General features: G+C 42.8%; 1 long non-coding RNA gene across 2 annotated transcripts; it reads right to left on the bottom strand.

Moving 5' to 3' along the window:
• Window positions 1–4: 4 nt before the first annotated feature.
• LOC308594941 lies at window positions 5–24,495 on the bottom strand. Of its 2 annotated transcripts, XR_014011695.1 has the most exons (3): window positions 23,989–24,495; window positions 1,932–2,061; window positions 5–390 (listed from the first exon to the last, which is right to left on the bottom strand). It is a non-coding gene; the product is annotated as an uncharacterized lncRNA (long non-coding RNA). The 2 variants fall into 2 exon arrangements; XR_014011696.1 differs by lacking the exon at window positions 23,989–24,495 and having other exon boundaries at window positions 1,932–2,410.
• Window positions 24,496–25,224: the final 729 nt, after the last annotated feature.

Genomic DNA, 25,224 nt, shown 5'->3' with positions numbered 1-25,224 from the left:
GTGATTTTCAGTTCAAAATGGACTTCCATTTTATTCTATATATATTGACATCACTGCTTTTGTGGGATACAAAAAAAGATGGTAATGAAACTTTATCCATATTGCTGAGATGAAACATTTTCGGCAACTGACATTTTCATGCTTTTGAACTTTACATATTTGGGGTGTGGCAGGAAACCTCTTTGTTGGGGAAGATTGAGGGCACAAGAAAGATTGAGGGCACAAGATGTTGGGAAAGATTGAGGGCACAAGAAGAAGGGGACGACAGAGGACGAGATGGTTGGACAGTGTTCTCGAAGCTACAAACATGAGTGACCAAACTGGGAGGCAGTGGAAGACAGGAGCGCCTGGCGTGCTCTGGTCCATGGGGTCACAAAGAGTCGGACACGACTAAACGACTAAACAACAACAACAGGAAACCTCTTATTCATCCCTCTTTTCGAAAAGCCAACATAATGGATATAAAACAAAGTTTTAAATGTTTGGCTAAGACCACCACCTCCAGCTAGATTTTCCTTATGCCTTCACTCTGTGCTCCATCAGAACTATCCAATGAGCTTTGCATGGAGTACTCTTTACAAATCTTATTTATATAATCGTACAGGATTAGTTCAAAGGAAATGTTTAGAGCACCTTGGTAAGAGAAATTTTAAAGGTAAATACAGTAGTCTGATTCTAAACATGCTTATTTGTAAAAATAAAAAATACTGTATTTTTAATATTGTATTGTTTATAAGCCGCCTAGAGAATATTTACTGATGGGTAGTCGTATCAAATAATAAAATAGAAAAGTGGGTTGTTGAAGGATTGCACTTGCTGCAGTGAGGTCACTGTTGGCAAAAAGCTCCACTTGGGAATGATTTTATATATATATAATGAAGATATGTCCTTCTCTGGCAGAATCATGAGGCTATTTATGGGGGTGCTACATACAGAAGAGTGAGAAGCCAATATAGTGACATATCCTTTTTTAAATAATGTTGGATTTTTCAGAGACTACAGCAAAACAAGCATGTTGAATTGTTTACTGACATGTCTTGTGCTTTTCCTTGCTTTAATAATTAAAGGCTTCGATCCTAAGTTAAGTAAACTTACGGAAGTTCATAGAGGAAACACTTCCTGTTCTGTAGTCATCTGTGACCCATAAACCTTTCTGGATGGTTTGGGGGTGAAGGACTTCAGAACAATGTGATGGGGCTGCTGGGAAGGGCAGGGATACGCCAAATCTGGGCTTGATCTAAACTAAATGAAGTTTACAGAATAATTCTCTTCCCCACCCCATCTCCAGCATTTCCCTGTGCCCCCAACCCACATTCAGAAGAGGCCCCTCAGTCCTCCAGAGAGATGCTTGGGAAGGAAGCACAGTGGCGGCAGGAGGGAAGAAGGAACAGGAAATATTTCATCTACGAGGTTAAATTAAGACCCTGGGATCTAAGCCAAAATACTGTTCTGCTTAAAAGAGGATTGGTGCATCAGTAGTAAATGTGCTACTGCAGTCAAGAAAGATAAGCAAGAAAGGAAAGCTTTTGGTTAGGCTGAACTGGTGAAGAGTGAGAACTCTTGTGTCTTGTGGTTTGCCATCTGAAAACATGCAGCCTATAGGCTTAGGAGCCCTGACCCTTTCTTTGCGTCTGCATTCTCCAGTTGTATTCACCATAGAGAATAAGCAGTGGGAAATAAATGAATAAGGAGCTGCTGGATTAGAACAAAGATCTATCTACTTTTAGCATCCCCTTTGCCACAATAGCTAACGGGGTGCCCTTGGAAAGCTCTCAATCTCGCTGTTGTTCAAGTTAGATAATATACTTTTAGAACCTGAATAAAAGGCTAAAAATGCAGGTGAATTTTTTAAGGTTTCAAGTAAGTGAGGATTAACTTCTGCCATATGGAGCTGGTCATGAAATGCATGCAGATTTATGTTCTGTTTCTACCTTTTGGCAGATTCTGTGGTCAGCTGACGGTATTGGCATCGTGAAAGAGGTTTCAGTGTTCTTCCCTTGGAGTCTTTTCCTCTGCTGGCACTTGTATTATATGCATTTTCCATGGCCAGAAATCTATATCCTGAAAATACAAAAACACCACTGGCAAAAAGAATAGCATCTTTAAAAGTTTCTTGCAGCTCTTAAGCTGACATCACGTTAAAAGAGAGGTCACAAAACTAACTGCAGGTACCAGAAAATAACATTTTAAACTTGCAGTAGTCTTGAACAGGAGTCAGTAAACTTTTTCAGCAGGCGGCCAGTCCACTGTCCCTCAGATCTTGTGGGGGGCCGGACTATATGGGGGGGGGTGAATGAACAAATTCCTATGCCCCACAAATAACCCAGAGATGCATTTTAAATAAAAGCACACATTCTACTCGTGTAAAAACACCAGGCAGGCCCCACAAATAAGCCAGAGATGTATTTAAAATACAAGGACACATTCTACTCATGTAAAAACATGCTGATTCCCGGACCGTCCGCGGGCTGGATTTAGAAGGTCCGCGAGCCTTAGTTTGCCTACCCATGGTCTTTAATTTAAATGGTGTTGAGCCAGCATCAATATTATGTTGCAGGAGCTGTTGTATGGAAACAGGCACTACTTTTTAAAAGGAAAGCACTTTTAAGCTTGTCATTTGCCACAGTCCAATTCTACAATGTCCTTAGATGGATGTCGCAACTGTGTTCTGAGGTGCAAGTCATTAACCCTGAGATTACTATTGACCCCAGTGCATAATATGGCGCCACTTGCAAGTTTTTGTCCTAAAGATGCCCTCTGCTTGGTGCCTCTCCTGCTGCCCCCACACTGCCCACTTTGACCCATCTGAATCCTAATTGCTCTCCTTTTGCAACCTACGTAGGCTCAAGCCAGCTTTGGGGACCCACCAGCAGAAGTCCAGTGTCCTAAACTCATAGCATGTCCACCTGATTCTGCAAAGTGTACATTTGCTTCCTTGTGCATTAGTCTCCACTTTTCTGTAATCAGTCCCCAGAATACAGAGGGAGAGAATGCAGTGTCGTTGCAGCATTTGAGTACAAACGAAACCACCGCATGCAAATTAATAAAAGGGCTGTGCAGCGGTTGATCTCTACATGTAGAAGTGATTTGAAATTATTGCACTAGTTTTGTCAGTAGGCAAAAAAAATGTGGGGGGGGGGGCTTAGGATTTTTTCTGTAATTGATTTATAATTTAATTTTTTACTTTTATTTTTTTTTATTATACAAATTATATTTTTAGTGGATAAAGGGCAGTATATAAATTGAATTAAGAAGAAGAAGAAAGTAGCTTTCCTGTGTGTATGGCTACTTGTTTTAAGGGCTTGGGGAAGAGCTACCATATTTAGCCTCTCAATATTTGAATATAATGGGATCCTAAGGAGTTTTTCCTGCCAACCTAGCAGTTCGAAAGCACGTCAAAGTGCAAGTAGATAAATAGGTACTGCTCCGGTGGGAAGGTAAATGGCGTTTCCATGCGCTGCTCTGGTTCACCAGAAGCGGCTTAGTCATGCTGGCCACATGACCCGGAAGCTGTACACCGGCTCCCTCGGCCAATAAAGCGAGATGAGCGCCGCAACCCCAGAGTCGGCCACGACTGGACCTAACGGTCAGGGGTCCCTTTACCTTTAATGATTTTTTCAACCCTCCCATTTCCACTGTAGCTCCTTGTGCCTCCTGAAAAGGCACCCAAGTAAGGTAGACTTTGCCCCCCCCCCCCCGTGTGCAATGAAATGTGGCACAAGGCAAGCAGCAGCCCCTTTCCCCATGCACTTCTATACATACTTCAGTATTTATGTAGCACCCCCTTCCCATGCATGGATGGCCACTGGTCACATCAGAGGGTGGGGCTAGGCTGTACAGCTCTCCTGAAGCATTCCATGAATCCCTCTATAACCTTTGTAGTGAAGCCCTGCTGATCAAATCCAAATCTATTTTTAAACTCTGTTGAGTAAGTTCAAATATTATTTTTTGCAAATCCTACCAGCATGCACTTGTGTGCTGAATTGCTCATGAAGAGTGAATGTTGCTTACGTTGGGCAAGCAGCTAACTGGAAGATTCTTCTTCCTAGTATAGTGGTACCTCGGGTTAAGAACTTAATTCGTTCTGGTGGTTCTTTCTTAACCTGAAACTGTTCTTAACCTGAGGTACTACTTTAGCTAATGGGGCCTGCCGCTGCCACACAATTTCTGTTCTCATCCTGAAGCAAAGTTCTTAACCCGCGGTACTATTTCTGGGTTAGCGGAGTCTGTTACCTGAAGCGTCTGTAACCCAAGGTACCACTGTACAGAAATTTCAAATAAGAATGGAATCCCTTTTTTTCTGTTCATTGAATCTTAGCTTTCAGATCCTCTTAAAGGTGAGTTCCTTTCTGGTAGAAAAGCAAATATGTAAATAATTAGCCATGGGAGCTGGTAATCAAAGCACCAGGATACCACCCTCCACCCACCAAAAAGCCAAGCTGATACACTAAGGCACAAAATCAAAAGGTTTAATCTGGATCAGATACATCCAAGCTGCTATGAGTGCTTTTAAGAAACAAGGACAACACCCATATTTTGGTGTGTTTTCACCTTAATGCGCTGTTGCCTCTCACATATGTTCTCCTTAGTTGCTGCCCCTGACTTCTGTGTCTCATTCAGTATCTTCAGTGTGGAATGTTTGATAAAACCTACCCTGTATTCTCCAGTGCTAAAGAATAGCAGTGGACAGAAATAATAATATCTTTGTTTACTTTGAACCTCCATTAACTCCTCTTGACTCTTAATGAATACTAAGGTGTGTGTTTTTTAATAAAGGCTCCGCAGTTCGTTAAATCTGCAACAGCTGAAACGGTACCATTTTAATTCCTTGGCACACCTCTCTTCTGAGTTTAAATCAACATAAGGTCCACAAATGTTCGTTTTTGCCCAGAACTGGTCAACAAACCTAGGATTGAACATTTCTCTCTAAAAGTGAACATCTAATTTACAAGGGAACATCCTGTTCTAAAATCAAACTTGTTGCTCTTTTCTTTTTGGCACTTGACACCTACGCCTGAGGAAGAGTTCTGTATAATTTGAAAACTTGCTTCCTGTGTTTTATAGTTGGCCTTGTTTTTCAAAACAAAATAACAAAATAACCAGGATAGTCTTACATGTTTTATTGTAGGTAAGAAAGGCATTAACCTGATCTAGGGGAAAACACAACCACATAACGGCAGTTCAAGGTGGAAAACTACTAGTATGAATGGCTCCATACGCAAAGCTCTACTTAAGTTTACCATGCTCTCTCTACCACAAACGTATGGTAAAAAGGAAAAAAAAATGCACATATCCCAATACAATGAGGAACTCACCCTGCTAGATTTTCTGTACTTGTTCTTCCTGTCTGCGTCAACATCAAGCTTCTAGTCCAGGCTTCCTCAAACTGGGCCCTCCAGTTGTTTTTGGCCTACAACTCCCATGATCCCTAGCTAGCAGGACCAGTGGTCAGGGATGATGGGAATTGTAGTCCCAAAACATCTGGAGGGCTGAGTTTGAGGAAGCCTGTTCTAGTCCTTAGAATTTAATGCACCGCACCCCCGATAATCCTTCATCTTGAATTATTTCCCCAGCACATGCCAACCTTCTTCCTGGGAGTGGTCTAGGGCAGGGGGTATGTTGAGCCAAGCCATTCATCTTTTTGACATATCTAGCATGAAGTGTATGAATAGCTTGGGATGATGAATTTGAGAACTGACCTCTTCCTTTTGAGATGTTTTAATATTTGGAGGGGGGTATATTTATGTGCATCAAAACCAACTAACGATAGTGTTTCAAAGACAGGGTGTTTGTTTTTCAAAAAGGAAAAAAGAAACCTATTTTTAAAATTCTACAGAGTTTTGAATAAAAAAAAACATGCCGCAAAAGCAAAGAAAAACATTCCAGTCTAAATTTGGAGTATTGCTTTAGGGAAGTGATCAAGCAGAATGTTCCACTTTGCCTTGAGATGGATGCCAAGTTAAACAGTTCAGCCAATATCTTCTACAATTCAACCAAAATGTACTTCAGGCCAAGAGTTTGTGTTAAATTAGATGGGTAAAAGGGGGGGGGGAGATCCAGTTCTCACATGCATGGAAGCTGCTGCAACCAAAACTGCACCTAAAATAGGCTCACTTAGCCACAGGATGAAAATCAGAATGAAAAGAACAAATGCCTTGAGATTAGGGACGATGAACCCTTGGTCCTTCAGATGTTAGACCAAACAAAACATCCACCCCCACCCCCATTCATGAAGCTGATGGTTGTTATAGGTCAACAATATGTTGAGGATCACAGGTTCACCACCCCTGTTTGAGACTGAAGATCTAAGAGGAAACCATCACTAAAATGTCCAGGTAAATAAATAAGGGAGTCAGGAAGAGTCATATACGTGACAGGAAACAATTGTTTTCTTACATTTAAGAGTTTAATTTCCTATTTTTTAGAACTGAATAGCTTAGAACTGCTGGCACAATGGGATTCTGTTTCCTTTCCTCCTGTGCACTCCCCAAAATCTGCTCCAGATCATCCCTCAGCCTCCAGGAGCTGATTTTGAGGGTGTGCAGCAGACCAGACAGGACAGGAAAGAAGGCGGAAGCCCCATTGTGTGTCTGTTCGGCCATCAGAGCTGCAACATTGGATATGGCCCATTGATTGTGACAAATGAAGGCTAGCACATTAAAAAAAATGACTGCAACCTCTTAATTGGTGCATCTAAATAATTTAATGGGGTGCTTTATTTTTGTGTAGTATCACTGGAATTCTATTTAACAGTTGAATTGTTCTATTAACTGGGCTTTGTTTAGCCCTCTATTTTACAGCTGCTTTTGACACTGGTAGTGTCTCTCTGTTATCAGTTACTTTTATAAATAGTCCTGGATTGTCTTTGTAGTTCAGCTAGTGGGCAAAGTCTCTGACCAGTCCAGGGATTATTACTTATCATGTAATATTAGGCCAGATCCTGAAAGGGGCCGAGCACTTACAATACTGCAGCAAGTCAGTTATTCAAGGAACAAACTCTGATGCATAGTATAAAAATGAATGTCACACTGTATCATCATCATCATTACTGTTATTATTATTTGTTTGTTTATATCTACAAGAAATTGACAAGAAATGTATAGCAGGAACCGAACACACCAGATAACCATTATATCATGATCATTTGCCTCTGTTCCTTTGGGAAGAAAATAGATTTTGAGGTGACCACATTAATGCGAAGTTTCAGGCTTGTTTTAAATATATAGCTTGGAGCCAGGTTCTAAAATTTTCCCCTAGATCAAAAGCCCTCCGAGTTTCCAGTAGTCACAGGGTACTGTACTACGAGTTAAGATCCAAATGTTAAAGGCTTTGAAACAAAGTGCTGGTGCCTCCAAAATATCTGCTTGCTGCTCACACAATCCTATTCAATCCCTGTAGTATTGAGCATGGCAGTGAATGCAGCTTGCGTAGAGCCAGTATTTATTGCTAGAAACTAGATGGTGCTCTAGTGCTAGCTGTTTTTCAGCCCTACAAAGAGCTGAAGAATTCACTTTAGAGAAAGCTTTTCCTTCCTGTTCCTCAGAACAGTGCTGAGAGCCAGTTTTCCCTGGAATGTTTAACTGCTTACCCCCCCCCCCCCAAAAAAAAACCCCACCAAAGGAGAAAAGCAGCTTTTAAAACTGAACAGTGGCTGGCTTTTCTCAGGTTGGGGGCAGCTGTGAAAGGGGAAAAAAGCTGCAGCTTCACATGAAATGCCCTTGTCAGCTCCTTTGCATCATCAGTGCTGTCTCTTGAAACCTCCAGCTCATTTCCTTCAGTTGCTACAGCACATGGGGGCGAGCCCTTGCTTCCAAGGCCAAACTTTTTTTGTCTGTTTTAAATTGTTCCTTGTGCAACTGTAAAAACCGAGAGCATGACTTTTGTCCAATTGCATCGCTCCAGTTTGGTATGAATATGCAGTTGTGCAAGCTGTATTTGCCTGCGGTGCTGCTGTCAGCTAAAGAACACTCCTAAGGAGCTGCACTTGCTGCCAGAAAACACCATCATTAAACTGATCTCTGCAGTGCAATTCTGAAGTTCAAGATTACTTAGTCAGGCAAATATTTTAGATCCATAAATCTTTCACGTGTTACAGCATTACAGGTCTTGAAAGAACTTTTAATCCACCTTTCCTTCGGCCCAATCCCTCCCTTAACAATGGTGTAGCCAATGAAATCTACATTCAGTTTTAGATGCAAGAGGTCTTTTATTTGTTTGGCTATGTCGTTGCCAAGCCCAGAGACGTTTTGGTCTATCACCATAGCTGAACTGGGTTCATTTCAAGGCTGCAGTTTTTCACTGCTGTAGAATTACATCCTATTGAAATCAATGGAACATCTGAGTAAATATAGACATGATTGGGCTGCAAATATATTCTACAACCATACCTACACCCAGCAAAACTGTAGTAGGGTGTCATATTTATAGTGTCAGACTAGGATTAGAGAAATCCAGGTTCAAGTCGTCATTTGACTATGAAACCAACTCTCATCTTAGTCTACTTCACAGAGTTGTGAGGATTAAATTGAACCATGCACACTGCCTTGGAGGAAAAGTTGGCTATGGATGTAATAATATATTGACAAAAAAAGTTTAATAATGAACCGTGAAACTAGTTCTGCATGTCCCAGGAGGCATTGGGCTTGCATTAGTCAAAGAAGGTTTGACAACTTTGGAACCAGTTCATCAAATTCATTGCATGTGGACAAGCCCTCTCCTGGCACTGCCGGAATGAAGAGCCAACAAGGTATCAATGGGACTCTGTATTTATCCCTACCTCAAGGTTGCATGAATTTTCATGGCCCCTTGCATGATAATAAACTTATGCAGCATATACCTTTTTATATATGTGGAGGCTCCCTGTGCAAGTGAGAACCCTGTACAAATGGTACTCAGCGTGCGAAAAGGTTTGAGCTGGTTGTTCCAACTCAACCACATGGCTCTCGCCAGCCATTGCTGTGTTCCTATACCCAGGGCATTTTTTCAGCCAGAACTCTCCGGAACAGTGTTCCGGCACCTCTCAGCTGGCCCCAGATGTGTGCAGAGAGACTTGAGTAACCTCAGCAAAGCCCTTAAGAAGACCCTCCCCAGAGCCAGCTCTGAGCGCCTTCTGGCAGTTCCCTCACTGCAAGCAGTGAGGTTACAGGGAACCAAGCAGAGGGCCTTCTCAGTAGTGGCACCTGCCCTGTGGAACGCCCTCCCATCGGATGTCAAGGAAATAAACAACTATCTGGCTTTTAGAAGACATCTGAAGGCAGCCCTGTATTGGGAAATTTTTAATGTCTAATGTTTTACAATTTTTTATGTGCTCTAAGCAGCCTAGAGTGGCTGGGGAAAACCAGCCAGATGGGTGGGGTATTATTATTATTATTATTAGCCTGAAGGGGGCATCCTTCATGGGCTTCGGAGAGGGTCTTCTCGTGAGCCAGAGGTGTAGTGAGGCTTTGCAGCCTTCCAGCTAACAGCTGGTGTGCAGGAAAGCTGCGCCTCAGCTGAGCAAATCCCCATGCAGCTCCAGCTCACAGAAGCCGGGGGTGGGTGGGCTTGTTAAGCTGCTCCGCTGAGGCAGAGCAGCCTCTGCAAGGCTCTGGCTGGAGAGTAGACCCCACCCCCCAGCCCAGCCCAAAGAGCCTAGAGCTCTTGGGGCTCTGGGGTGGGTCTTCTGAGGAAGGTGTGTTCCAGCACCCTTTTCTCTAGAAAAAAAAAAACCACACACCACAGCCTATACCAATAATTTAGGAACACTTTGTATCTAAGCTAAGTTTTACTGCCTGTGCAACTTTTCTGAAGCATGTTACTCTGACCTTTAAGGACTTTGTAAATAGCCCATTTACCAAACATGCGGTCTTTTTCCTATGCTGGGGAAGAAGGAAACTTCGGAAAGAAATTATTTAAGGGGACATTTTGGAACTCACTTGGAGGGAAACATATTTTAAAGGTCCGGCAGTCCATGTTTAACTTTGCTGCCTATTTTGTGACTTTGAATTACTGCTGGAGTTCTCTCACCAAAGAGTACTTTACCCCAAACTTGGATCTTCTCTGTTAAAATTCTCTGTTTAATATATAATATATATTGCACCAACAGTGTGGACATAGGTAAAGGTAAAGGGACCCCTGACCATTAGGTCCAGTCGTGGCCGACTTTGGGGTTGCGGTGCTCATCTCGCTTTATTGGCCGAGGGAGCGGGCCAGCATGACTAAGCCACTTCTGGCAAACCAGAGCAGCGCACGGAAACACCGTTTACCTTCCCGCTGGAGCAGTACCTATTTATCTACTTGCATTTTTATGTGCTTTCGAACTGCTAGGTTGGCAGGAGCAGGGACCGAGCAACAGGAGCTCACCCCGTCGCGGGGATTCGAACCCCCAACCTTCTGATTGGCAAGCCCTAGGCTCTGTAGTTTAACCCACAGCGCCACCCGCGTCCCTTGTACTTGGTAACTTGCGGACATGTGGACAAGTAAATGTGCCATCTTCCCCTCTAGCGCAGGATTTTCAGCACCTGGGAAGGGGCTGAACGATGGCAGTGTCATCAAATAGTTAAAGAATCTTTCCCACTAACTTTGCGTAGAAAAAACAGGGCTGGAACCAAAGGTTCTCTTCTTCTGTTGAAAGGAATCCTAGAAGTGATGGGTTAAAGGTCAGTGATCCAACCCATGATCTTTAACACATTTCTTACCAATCTTCTACCAAACTCATTCATTCACCGTGGTTTTTTCAATGCAAATACCATTAATAGGCTCTATAAATTTGGGTTCCAGTGCAAGTTACCTAGTACAAAATTAATTTAAAACACTGTTACTTTCGTACATTCATCATAACTGAGTTAGCAGCAGAACACAAGCGCTGTTGGCTTATGTGACATACTTTTTGAATCAACTCATTGGAGGTTTTCCCAGATGGTACAACCCCAAGTAGAGGAAGGGTAATGGGTGTGATGCAGATCAGTGCTAAATTTCCGTCTCCTAACTCAAGTTGCCTAATTTTAGTATTTGAGATTAACACCCCAATCCTGTGCATATATACTCAGCTGAATGTCCTAATGTGTTTGGGAACTTATTCCTAAGTAAATGTGCATAGGATTGCATCCTTCAAATCATGTTTTTCCAAAGGGAAATGTCTTGCCTTCCCTCTTAAGTTATTTGCTTCAGTCATTTATTACATTTTTATCTCAATCCTCCTCCGAGGAATTCATGGTAGATATGAGTCTGTCTCCTTCCTTTGTTTTTCCTCAGAACAACCCTATGTGATAAAATAAACCGAAAGACTGCCCCAAGGTAGTGATAGTCCCAAGACTGTAAATGGCTGTAAAATATTGTAAACCCAACTAATGATGTCCATATGTTACCTCCAGAATTGGAGGCAACATGTCTCTAAAAATCAGGTCCTGGAGAACAACAGCAGGAGAGGCTTTGGGGGGACTTCCCAGAAGAATCTGATTGCTAAAGAAAATAGAAAGCTGGAATAGATAGGCCTCGCGCTTATGTTCCCCCATTGAGGCTCATGGCTGATTGGGGATGTGAACATGGATCTCCCAAATCCTAGTGGCTTGTAGAGCTGTAGACAGCAGGGTTCATTTCTTCATATAGGGAACTTAGGGTGACCGTGTATTATCCTGGTGAAATCTGTAGTTTGAATTATTAGGGAGAATGTGGAAGTTTCTGAATGAAGGCAGGGGATTGCATTTCATGTCCTCCTAGTCTTTTCTGTTGCTGGATAAGAGAAATGTATGGCATTTCGCAGGAAACTATGATGTAAATGTGAACAGCACTGTGAAAGTATCAATTTTTAGGTTATTGGAGGTTATTGCGGAACATGAACAAATCAAGGGCACAATGGAATCCAGGGGGTTCTACATGGTGCTGATTTTCTATGGTTATTGGAAGTGATTATACACTTAAAGAGTGTTTTCAACAGTGAAGCTTTGACAAAATAACAATTTCATGCTTTTATCTTTTCAGCCTTAGTCTCAGGGTGTGAGATGCAGAATTTATAACAGTAACACAGGCATCTTCAATCCACAAGCTAAAATTAAACAGTAGGTTTAAGATTTTAGTAATGTTGGCTTCACTGCGACTACCTTCACTTAAATTCAATGTCTTCTATTTAACAGGGCTGGGGACTGTATGGCAGTCCTCTGGATATCATTGGAATTTCAGACTCTTGTTGCTCCCTTAGGCTAATGAGGGCAGTTCACTTCTGGTCTGCATCTCAAATTACTCTCCCACTTATCTTGCCCTATTACCCCCATGGACCAATGTCAAGGGTCTCAGCTATACAGCTGCAAATAAAACGTTTTGAATGTGTTGTAAAGCGCAATATACAATTGTGACACTAGATGGTGATGGTGAGCTATGGCAAATTCAATATATTTTTCAAAACTTTTTTTAAAAAGCATTTTCACAGCGCTTTTAACATGTGTGTAGATTCCACCAAAGACTGCATTTCAGCAATGGATGGGGCTAGATACAAATAGAATTGCACACACTTACCGCACAAACACTTACTTCCCCTGTTCCCCATGAGAGGAATGTCCCTTGGACAATGAAGTTGTAGAAATGCAAGTAAAGGATCACCTAAACTTTGGTGATCTCTCTCCCCTGCGTTTCTGTGACATCATGGTCCATGGGACGCTCTTCTTGGGCAGTATGAGGAGAGCTGAAAGTAAGTATTCTTTAGCCAGCTAGGAATATTTCAGAATGAAGAAGCTTCCCTTACTCTCTGATGACTCCTAACTGATCAGTGGAACAAAGCTGGTTTTCACAACTTTGTTCTTCAGGCTTGGCACATGGGCATCCTTGGGCAGCTAGCTAGGCCTTCAGAAATATGGCAGAGGCAGAGGCCACCACTGTGCTGGTCTCCCATGTCAAGCCATGTGGAGCCACCATGCTAAATTACTCACAATGCCTTAGAATGATACAACAGGGGTATTCTTGGAAATTAAAATGGGCCTTTCCAAATTGCCTGGCTGCTGCTGCTGCTGCTACGTAAACTTGATGGGGCCCATCAGCCTTTCAGGGGGGGGGGACACACCATGCCAAAATAAATCGATTCATTCATTCATGCACAGAGGGAAAGCCCCATACGGCATAGGATTGTCAAGGGGAAGGCGGTGGGGTAGCCATCTTGAGTAGCCATCTTGGATTCGTGGCCATGTAGTGGACGATGACATCATGAGGGAGACATACATTTCTGGAATTATGCCTTTTCACAGGGTGCAGCTAAGACAAATTATTCTGTAATACTCTGAAGCAAGCAAGGTTGACTGGCATTCAAACCACAGTCACAACACAGTCTGAGGCTGAGCCCCGGCTTGCATTAAACCCTCCTTTCAGAACTTTTCTGCCTTCTAATCCTGTGCTTGTTTTGCCAAAACGTACTGCCTCGTCACTGTATGATTTAGGTGCCAACTGTTGATAATAATTTTTTTTTGGAGCTACCTCTACTTGGCTCATACTTGGAGCCTTTTGAGTTTGTGTGACTGCCATGTGATGACTCACTGAACTGCATGTTGTACCATCTACCTATCAGGAGAGTATCTTCCAAATTCTGGACAATATCCCATCGTCAAGGCTGGCTGCTGGATCCTTCTGGACAGGAAGAACTATAAGAGGCTTTCCTGTTTCAGTTAAGCCTTACTTGAGTGCTATGCTTTTGCTTGTCCTGGCTTGCTCCCTTATCCTGCCTCCTGTTTTGTCCTTTGGTCCTGATTAATTTATCAGTCTGGATTATTGACTTCTCTGTGGCTCCTCTTTCCTGGCTCATTACAACCTATAGCCTATAGTGTTATCTAATTTTAATGATGCATCCCTAAAATGTCCAACATACACATGTGAACTGATGAGTTTGTACGATGCTGCATGAGTGTATATACACATAGATGCATGTCCGTACAAAATGTTCATACTGCATGTAAATGTGGAACAACGTGAACTGAGGTTTGCTCCTGCATTGCACTATATGTAGAACAGACTTGACAGGGCACAGTATGAACTGATCCTTCATGTAAGCAGAATGAATTTAGATTTGAATTAAATACTGAAATTGGCAAGAATTGCTTCCCAGCCTTTCCCTGCCTAGGAATGCAAGTTCAACCAAGACCACCTGAGCTTCCCTGCTCTGTTTTGCCTTAGGTTTCCAGCAGCCCCAACCAAAAACTAAAACAAAACACAGAAGCTGTTGGCAGATGAAAAGGAAAGTCCATGGGGAGACCAGTGTGGGTGGCAACATCTGTATCACTCGAGGCAGGATATGGGCCATAAGTTATCCTATGGGAACATTGCATCTTTCTTGGGAGCTTCACATAATTTTAGTTTAGTCCAAACTCTGAGTCCCTGGAACATTTACAGCAAACAAGCAGGCTAGTAGGAGCTAAACTGAGGTCCACGAAAATACTCCTCCAGTGCTCATAAAAACATAATATTTATGGAATTTAAATAGTTGTAATATCTTGGACAAATGAAGAAGCATTATTTTGATTGCCATGATCCTACACTTTGTCGAAGGGAAACTCCCCACCAGAGTAGAAATCATATATTGAACAGATGGAAATCTCTTTAATCTGAGTACACTGAAAGCAAAGAGTAAGGTTACCGTAACTTCCATCATAGAGCTTCAGTATGCTGGTGACAACGTAGTGTGTGCACGCTCAAGGATGACTTCCAAACCATCTTAAATATCTTTGCAGAAGCTTACAAAAAACTTGTCCTTTCACTCAACATCCAAAAAACCAAAGTGCTGCACCAAGTACAAAATAACCCCTCTGCAGTGCCACGAATCCAACTCAGTGGTGTAACATTGGGAAATGTTGATCACTTCTCCTACCTAGGCAGTTATATTTCCACAAGGGTCAACATTGATGCCGAAATCCAGCATTGCCTGAGCATTGAAGTGCAGAATGTTTGAGGACCAGGACATTCGCAGGGAAACCAAAATGCTTGTTTACAAAGCTATTGTACTACCAACCTTACTATATGCTTGTGAAACATGGACCACTTACAAATGCCATCTCCAACTCCTCAAAAGATTCCATCAACAGTGTCTCTGAAAATTTGTACACCTCACTTGGGAAGACAGGCGAACTAATATCAGTGTACTGGAAGCAAAGATCACCAGTGTTGAAGCAATGATTCTTCAACATCAACTTTGTTGGACTGGTCATGTTGTGCGCATGCCTAATGATCGTCTTCCAAAGCAACTCCTCTATTCCAAACTTAAAAATGGAAAGCGTAATGCTGGTGGTCAACAAAAGAGGTTTAAAGACTGTCTCAAGGCAAATCTAAAAAAATGTAGTATAAACACTGACAACTGGGAAACAATGGCCAGCAAGTGCTTCAGTTGGACAACAGCCTTTACCAAAGGTGTCATGGGCTTTGAAGACACTCAGACTCAGGACACAAGGGAGAAATGTGCTAAGAGGAAGGCACGCGTGGCAAATCCACACTGTGATCAACTCCCGCCCGGAAACTAATGTCCCCACTGTGGAAGGACATGTGGATCCAGAATTGGCCTCCACAGTCACTTACTGTGCTGGGCCCAGGGGTAACCCAAGAACCACAGTCCAGGTCCAGTCCAGAATCTGTAGGTTTTACTAGGAGTCAGTCCGACAGGCTCAAGGCAGGGCATGAGGTGGGAAACCAGGCAAGGACAGGTACAGGATCTCAGGCAGGGTCTGGCATACAGCAATGTTGCTCCCACAACCTGGGGTGGGGTCCGATAGCCTTTTATCTTTGTCAGGGTAATGGCCAGTCCTGATCCCCCGGCGACTCACCTCCCTGCTTCGCCTGAAGGTGAGCACTCCTCCTGCGAGTACTCAGGTCTCTCCTTCTCTCAGACCTTAGTCTCTGCAGCTTGGGAGACATTGGTGGTTTACTAAACCCAGGGGCCGCCTCAGCCTCCCCTGACCCAACTGGTAGTGGAGCAGCTGAATGTGATGGCCCAGCTGAAGGCAACAAGGTAATCCACCCATCTGGAGCCAGGGCAGGCTCAGGCCCCTGACTCGGCCGAGCTGGTGCTTGTTGCAGGGGAACCTGTGCAGACTGGGACTCTTCAGGATCAGGCCCCAGACTTGGTTCATATGATGCCTGAGGCAAAGGATCCGGTGCAGACTGAGACTTCTCTGGCTCCAAGTCCGAGCCCGAGTCCAAGGCCATCACACTTATGGACTCATTGTTAAAACCCCGTTTGTGGAAGACAATCTTACTCAGTGATGAGTGATCGCCAAAGTAGAAGAAGAAAGAAAGAAAAACAGGACTTGGGCATTCCCTCTTGCCAGTTCATTGCTTGTGTGCTAAACCAAAAGGGTTGGTGCCAGTAAACTCTACTGAATAACATAGCTTTGCCCTGATCTGAGAGGTTCAATCCAGATTCTCTGCCTTCAGTCTTGCAAGTTCTGTCCTAGTTCTGCATACCCTCCCGTCTCCTGACTTTGGCCTGGGAGTCAGGGGGTTTGTTGTTTGTTTTTTGAAACATAAAAATGGTCTAATCTATTGTCCCCTGTGCATGTGTATACTTGTCTCTCTTCAGACAATTAAATCTCATGTTTCTATGTAAATATCTTCGTAGCATCTATGGGCATGTTGACTCCATAGTTATATCCCAGCAAAGAGACCCATTACTGGACATCTGTGGGCAGGCACACATGCAGGGAAACATATTTTGTGAGCTGTCTATTCATTGATGTGGCAGCCAAAGCTGCTCTCACCACAGGGATCATTTTTCTAACCCCTAGAAGTTGCTGCTTATATTTAGAAAAAGCTGAGTGAACTGGCTCAACGAGACCATTCTGTTGCCGTGAAAGAGATGGGAAAGCCAGTGCAGTGTCCAATGGGCTGGTGTTGCAGGACAGAAGGACCATTTGGCCTTAATCTCAAGCTCAAAGGGGGCCTCAAAATTTAGACACTTGCTTTGTGTGTGTGTTTGATAAGTTTCACAATTTGTCTTCATGCACATCAGACCAAAATGTGGCACATGCTGCAAATTTAAGTAAATAAGAGATGTGATTTGGTAAAAGGCATGATGTGTTTACTGATGGATACAGATCTTGTCCTACTGTCATAGTTATTAATAAAAGCATATCAGAACTAATGGTACAAAATTAGACTGTGATGAACTCAGATCAGCTGATTATATAAACAGAGCACTACTAGTGGCTGGATCAAGTGTGTGTTGAAAGGTAGAGAATTGTTTCATTGTAGTTTCCCGTTCATATTTTGGTGCCTTATTTTGTTTGTGTGTGTCAGCAGTTCTAATCTTTATTGTGGACAGGGAAGCTGGAAGTGACCCCACGCCTCTCTGGGCCTTAGAGAGGTGTTGGACTCAGACTAGGAAGACACAGGTTTTTAATCCCTGCTCAGTTGTGAAGTTCACTGCATTATCTTGAGCCAGTTGCTATCTTTCAACCTCATCTGCCTCAGAGGGTTTTCGTCTGTGGCACCATCAGGGCTAGACTTTTGAGTCAGAATTCTGTCATCATCGTTGTTATAGTGGCACTGTAAGTACATCTGCAGGTAGACTACCTACGCAAACAGCACATGACAGGAACTAAATATACAGTATGTATGTGAGCTTAACAGTGCAACACTAGCCATGTCTACTCAGAAGTAAGCCCTGTTAATGGGACTTACTCTCAGGCAAGTGGCTGAAGGATTGCAGCCTAAACATTCAACCCTAACTATATCTACTCAGAAGTCTTAGTGAATTAAGTGCAACTTATTCCTAGATATGTAAGGTTAAATTGCAGCCTTAAATATGAAACTTTGCAAATGATTGGAGGCTTATATCAGGGTTGCCAACTCACTCTCCCTCCCGTGCCCCAACATATCAGGAATGTAGAATTTGTAAAGCATGGAATGAGGAAAGGTGTGAGGAGAGGGAACTACATTACCACAGTTTAAAAGTAAGGGAAGATCCATACCACACATCGAAAGCACATCTGATATGCATTTAAAGCACATGACTCCCCCCCCCCAAAAAAAACAATCCTGGGAACTGTAGTTTGCATAACTGCATCACTAATTGCGAGTTTAATAGTGGGGAAGAGAACCTAGGAAGAAAGCTAAGACTAAAACAGACATTAGTGAATAGAAGGCAAATGGAGCCAAATATCCACATCACGTTTAACGCAAAACATTTTTGTTCCACCTTTATCTGGCATAGCTATGTAAATTTGTTAGACTAAAGCGCAAACAATTCCATATTTGCTACATATTGGTTCAGTAGCTAGAATGGTTGGTTATCTGCAAGGGATGGAGAATGGAGTCATTGTTTAAGTCAAAAAATTTCTCCTTACTGAGCGGAAATTGTTTCATAACCTTCTCATGTTCCTTAGAGTTATTCTATATTGTATCACAGGGCAAAGCTTTGGCCAAGTGATAAAAGATGGTTTTACTGAGTGTGAGTAAAAAGAGGTTACCATCTTGTCAACTGAAACGATATTAGATCCCATTGGGGTGGTTTGTTAAATTTCCGGCTTGCTATAAAACCTCATAAAATGCCTATTTCCAAACCTACCTGGGGACAGCGGGAATAGCTCTGTACAAATTCTTACCCTTAGACAGGATTTTAGCGTCTAAAATCCCCTCTCAGTTGCTCATTTACTTGGGAGTGAGTCCCATTAAAATCAGTGACCCTTCTTTTGAGTAGACATTCAGTTTATGCTGAAAATGTCTCATATTCCTGCTGAGTATTAATTGGCAAATTGACTATTTCAGTAAGAAAATGGAATGGATTATGTAAATCTATTGATGATTCCCCCCCCCCCCAGACATCCGGACATTTAAGACCAATCAAAATGAATGTACACTTCCTAACCCTTTTGTTCTGAGCAACCTGTTTTCAATTAAGCATGTCAGGCAGGACAAATTTGCTTTCATCACTTTAAGCAACATCTATGCAAGCGACATAAATGAGATTTAAGACAGTCTCAGTTCTGGCTCCACGTTAATATACTTCCAAAGTAGTAATGCGTGTAGCCTTTGATTTGAGAGCTAAGGCAGCAATCCTATGTACACTTCCTAGAGTACGGCCTATTTAATTCAATGGAATGTATGCAGTAGATATGCATAGGGTTGCCCTGCCAGTCTCATGGATGTATTTAAAGTAATGTGCAAAGCAGTGGTAAGCCAAACGTATCTGGTGCAATATTTTAAAGCACTTGAAGAAACTGGGACATCTGATTTACATTAAGGGGGGTGTCCTTTTTTTATGCCATATGTTTAGCTCAGGGGTGCCCAAACTTTTTTCAAAGAGGGCTAGATTTGATGAAGTGAACATGCACGAGGGCCAGCAAAAGTTGTTGAACTTTTTTTAGGATTGAAGTTGCTGAGCTGGATTAAATTGACCAGTGGGCCAGATTAGGCCCCTGAAATGGACTTTGGACATGCCTAGTTTAGCTTGTTCTGAATAGGTTAGCTTTTCTCCATAGAGGCTAGCAATATGGTTTTGCAGCCAAAACAAAACATTATACTTACACATTTCCTAACAGCTACGGATATTGTTGCATTTTGCTAATGCTACCCATCAGAGTGCATGGATTTTTAGTTTTAGTTTTTTAATCCTTTGGCGGAATGAACACAGTATAAGATGGACCTGGCGAAAGGTATGTAGCCACACATTTTTGTAGATCAGTTAACATTAGACTAATGAAAAGTTTTATCCTTGTGCTTCTGTAAGAAGGCATCAGTGATATTTAACAGCTATAGCAACTGTATTTGAAATAAAGTGTTAAGTGTTCTTAAGTACATGCGCAATATTGAGTTACAGAACTACAATGCTAACTTGCTGCACATAGGTTGGGTGTCAGCAGTTGAATTTGATGGAAAGCATCAATCACGTGTTGGTTTCTTTAGGAATGAAAGCCAAAGCAATAAAAAGCTTCCTAAATAGATATCATTGCAGATTCCTTGGAATTAATCCTCTTCGAGTAATGTTTAAAACATAAAGAAAGGAAGTTTCCCTTCACATCACATTCCTGTAGAATAATTCATGAACTTGATCTGAAGAAAATAGGAAACACTTGAGGAAAGAACTTTGTGAAAATGATTGTATGTGTGTGTGTTTGCTAGTATACTTCAACAGAGCATATAGTGTATTGGTCGGAGTTTGGAGCTCAGACCAGGGAGACCTGAGTTCAAATCCCTGTTGAGCCTCAAAATTCACTGGGTGTTCTTCAGCTAATGACCACCTCCCTTTTAGCCCTAACCTACCTCATAGGGTGGTTTTGAGGATAGAATGGGGACATCACTGTGCTGCCCTAAGCTTTTGAGAGAGAAATGGAATAAAAATTTTCTGGGCTGGCTCCTAAGAAATGTGAGTTCTGCTTGCACAGTGGAACTCTTAATCCCCGGCTGAAATCAAGCCTTTCCACTGAACAGTTGTATGCATCTTGAAACAATGTGACTGGCATTTAAAAGATTGGTTGGCCCAATAAAAGCTATCATCTTATTAGTTCTACATTCACTTTTTCTGAATAGGAGATAAGAGGCTTTGTAAGATCACTGAGTAAAATCTAATACTCTGGCATTTCCATGGATCCACCAAAAGTCTATTTGCAAATGCTCTGAATATCTTCATTAGCTACTTAGATTTAAATCACTGCACTATAAAAAGGGTGCTTCTTCTAGTAATTTCCCTTCTTGTATATGCTAGGAAGATTTTAGAGCACTCTAGACACTTTCTGGGATGAATTTTTAAAAACCTGATCTGCTTCTGTAGGTAAAGCAGCAAATTAACATAAAGAAGAAAAAACCCTATATATTTAACATATTTTTTGCACCATAACACTCAATTTTCCTCCTAGAAAGTAAGGGGAAATGTATGTGTGTGTTATGGAGGGAATGCCTACGGGCGGCAGGGGGGGGGGGATCTGCTGCAGTCGTGAGCAGAGGATCCATGGTTCCCCTTCCTTCCCTCTTCTGTGGCTAGCTTTGAAACAGCAAAGCGGGAGAAGAGCCGCTGAGTGGGGAGGAGAGAGGGACAGAGAGCCTGCTTCTTTAAAGGAGCAAAGCGGGAGAGGAGGGGAGCCGCTTACACGAGTCCTGTCCGGATGGTTCCTCCCCTTATACCCCTCTTCTTCATTATTAGCAGCATCCTTCTCCATCCACCCCACGCGTGCGCCTTGTCCCTTGAGTGCTTTTCCTTCCCTCCCCACTTAAAACGTGGTTACAAAGCACGGATCCACATGGATCCTCAGGATCACCCCAAATTCACCATCAGATCACATAGCATGTCCATGGCTAAATCTTGCACCAAAAAAATCACGCACCCACTGTTGCCTGGGGCCGCAGTGGTGCAAAAACGTGGTTACAAACATGGATCCACATGGATCCTCAGGATTTTTGCATTGGGCTACTCCAAACTCACTGTCAGATCACATGTCTGTGGCCATAGCATGAACCACAAAAATCATACATCCACTGTTTCGTTTAGAATATTTTTTTCTTGTTTTCCTCCTCTAAAAACTACGTGCGTGTTATGGTCGGGTGCATGTTATAGAGCGAAAAATACGGTAATTTCATTTAGGTTTTGACCTTGTCTGCAAGGGGCTCTGGGCAGTTTATAGCCAAATTAAAAGATGAATCATTCCTGTTAATTCTATTGTTGGCTTCTGTCTGTCTCTGGAGACAATGGAAGGGTACACCTTTAGGAATGAAGTCTAAATGTTGGGAGGTTGTGGCACCTGCTGTGGCTGTAAGAGACCGATATGGGAGAGGCGTGCTTTGTTGCAGCTGGGCAGATAAAGGCGTCCAGTCATTCTGTTGCAGATGCACCGTGGTGTTTTTCTCTCTCTGTGCTCCTCCTAGTGGTCATTCCTCCTCTGGTCACTGCTAGTGATGCACAATCTACAGTAACTGTCTCCAGGCACTATGGTCATCTGCAAGGGATTCCCACATGGATGTTGCCAGCCATCTTGTCACATTTGCAGACATCTTTGTAATACAGAGTTGTTACGAAGTGTGTCCTTCACCTTGGGGATCCTGCCATCTTCCATTCTGTGGACATGACCAATCCAGCATAGACGTCGCTTAGACAGGACTGCTGGGAATGTGGGCTTGGAAGAGCACATCTTTGTTTGAAACTCTGCCCTGTCATGTGATACCCATAACATTCCTGACACACACATATAGGAGGCATTGAGGCATCACTTTTGATGGTTGCAAGTTGCCCATGACTCACTTCCATAAAGCAGCATGCTGAGCCCGCAAGCCTGGTACACCTTCATCTTGGATGTTAGCATCACATTCTCCCATAGCCTTCTGGAGAGGCAAGCCATTGCCATGGCTGCCTTGCCAATACACTTGTATTGATGGAGAGGTTGCTGGTTATGGTGGCACCCGGGTAGACAAAATTGCCTACCACCTCAAGTGTGTGATCACCAATGCTGATGGATGGAGTGCTGGTGACGTCCTGACCCAGGATGTTGGTCTTCATCAGGCTGATGGTAAGGTCAAAGTACCTGCAGGCTTGAGCAAAACAGTTGATGAGCCAGTGTAGGGCTTCCTTGGAGTGTGCCATCAAGGCTGCGTCATTTGCAAACAACACTACTCAGATAAGGACCCACCACACTTTTCTCTTCGAACGGAGGTGTGCCAGATTGAACAGACTCCCATCACTCCTTCACAGTACACACTTGTGTTCAGTAGAGCTGAAGGCATAGGAGAGTAACGGGGAGAAGAATACAGTGGTACCTCGGGTTACATATGCTTCAGGTTACATATGCTTCAGGTTACAGACTCTGCTAACCCAGAAATAGTGCTTCAGGTTAAGAACTTTGCTTCAGGATAAGAACAGAAATCGTGCTCCGGTGGTGTGGCGGTAGCAGGAGGCCCCATTAGCTAAAGTGGTGCTTCAAGTTAAGAACAGTTTCAGGTTAAGAATGGACCTCCGGAACGAATTAAGTACTTAACCCAAGGTACCACTGTATTTGACAAATATAGTCGGGACGAGAACACAGCCCTGTTTCTATTCCACCTTTTTAGTCTAAGGTACCCCATTTCAGCAGTAAATGAAAATAATGGGGAATGATTTTCAATGATAGAAAGAACAAACAGAAAACAAAAGTCAACATGTTTTTTGTTATTTCTCACAAGTTCTGCTGAATGTTAAGGACTGATCACTGATCACCATACATTTAAAGCACATGACTTTCCCAAGGGAATCCTGGGAAAGTAATTTTTTAAGATGCTGGGAATTGTAGCTCTGTTGTTAAAACTGTGCTATTATTATTTTTTAATGACTCTATGATACAAACACATCACACCAATATCATTGATCCATAAACAGTCATAGACATATAAACATAGTGCTGCAAATGGGAGCATACAGCATATGATTTAAAGCTCATGTTATCATGAATTGCGTTAAGCAATGAAACTGGCTGGCTGGACTTGGCAGAAATGCATATTCTATGGAGGCTAGCTTTCCTTGTGAAAGCAAAAGCCAGCCTTTCTTGGGGCAAAGCCATGGTTCCAGATGGTACACATGCAGAGAAGTATGAAGAGTTGTTTTCTGTAGATGATGAATCCCAGATGTAGCAAATTTGAACATACCTTATGAATTACTGAATGAGTCTGTGGGAAAAAATGGCTTTCAGTAGCCAGCAATGAAAGTATATGCCTTTCAATAAGTTAAGGAATTTTTGATGGCGGCTTCTTGTCTCTATTGATCGAGCTAACGTGATGTCTTCCAATGCTCACAAGCAATGCTGTGAGAAACAGAGGCAAGCGAAAGCATTCTTCACATGTTTCCCCCATTTGTTCAAGGAACATGTGGAGGGGAAAGTGAGTCTGTGACTGCTGGCCACATCCCTGATGCCTGACTTCTCCACTGAAACTGGCACACCTGCTGGCCACATTCTGGACATCCACATGCTCAACATAGCATAAATGGATCTGCACACATACAGTGGAATGCATGCACTCTTCTACACACTTCGGAAGCCTGGAGAGATCAGCATTGCCGGCTGCAGAGGAGATCCCTGCACCTATACTTACATAGGTTTCTTTCAAACTTCAGCTGCAGGCACATAAGGGGTGTGGCAATTTGTTTTTCCCCACTTGGGCTCCTTAGGAAGAAGAGTGGGATAGAATAGAAATGTAATAAAGAAATAATAAATATAAAGGAGGGGTGTGAACCTCAGTCCCAGGGGCCAAATATGGAACTCTTCCCAAGCCACTGCCCCTCCGCAGCCACAACTGCTTTCCATAGACAACACATCCCACCGGCCTTGCTTCCCATCTTCCTAGAGCGCTTTTGCCTGCCTGGAATGTGTCCTTGAACTCTGATAATTCCTCTGGCTTGCCTGGATGGAGGATAGAGAAGGGTAATTGTGTATAGAAACTAACCTACAGTACAACTGGAAATTTTTGACACCTGTTGCTCCACCCACCATTGGCATATTCCCCCTAGAAGGCTGCATGGAACAAAATGTGCCCCATGGTCTTAAAAAGTCCCCCCAACCCTGGTATAAAGGAACAGTGAAGAGAAGACAAGCCAGTTGTTACTGGTAATAATAGTACAATCTGGGAGCATAAGAAAGACAAGCGTGGTACTTCTCAAAATGCTGGTTTACTGGTGACCCCTTTGTCAGCATGTCGTGGGGGCTGGGGGGGTGATCTAGGCTAGGCAAGCCTCATGTAGAGTTGCTCTTTCGGGGGGATATTCTGATATGGATGTGTGGCTGCATTGTTTGACCTGGGAACAGAAAAGGCCTTCTCATTATCTGAAGAGACCTTGCATAACATTTTTCATTGGGCAGGAAGACCTTGCTATCAGCCATATTCCTTGCATAGGAAACATTTCATATTCAGTGAAAGAAGTCTCTCTTCTTATGTAGCAAAACACTTTCGAAGCAGGAGAACATGGTGACCTTAGATCTCATTTGTGGAATGAATGTGGCAAGGGGAAAAGTTCCTGAGGGGTTGCACGCTTCCTCTTTGGCAAGGCAATCTCAACCAAAGGGGTGCAGAAAAGAAGCATAGATGTTGTACTTGACCATGTTTGCCTCCCCCCCCCCTTTTTTTCTTTTTGAAGACTAGCACTTTATTTAGAATTCAACAACAACAAAGGAAAAAAACCACAGTAATTGCTACATCAATTCATTACAATTAACCAATTTTAACAATATGTAAATAGTAATTGAAAAATGATACAACATCACTTTTAACTTACTGAAGTTTTCATATTACACTTTTATCTCTTTCTTAACAGATCAAAGAGAGAAAGACCAA

The sequence above is a fragment of the Podarcis bocagei genome (assembly GCF_964188305.1).
Source record: "Podarcis bocagei genome assembly, chromosome: 9".
Lineage (NCBI taxonomy): Eukaryota > Metazoa > Chordata > Lepidosauria > Squamata > Lacertidae > Podarcis > Podarcis bocagei.
Note: the sequence above shows the minus strand (reverse complement) of the source record. Positions and strands in the feature narration are given on the sequence as shown.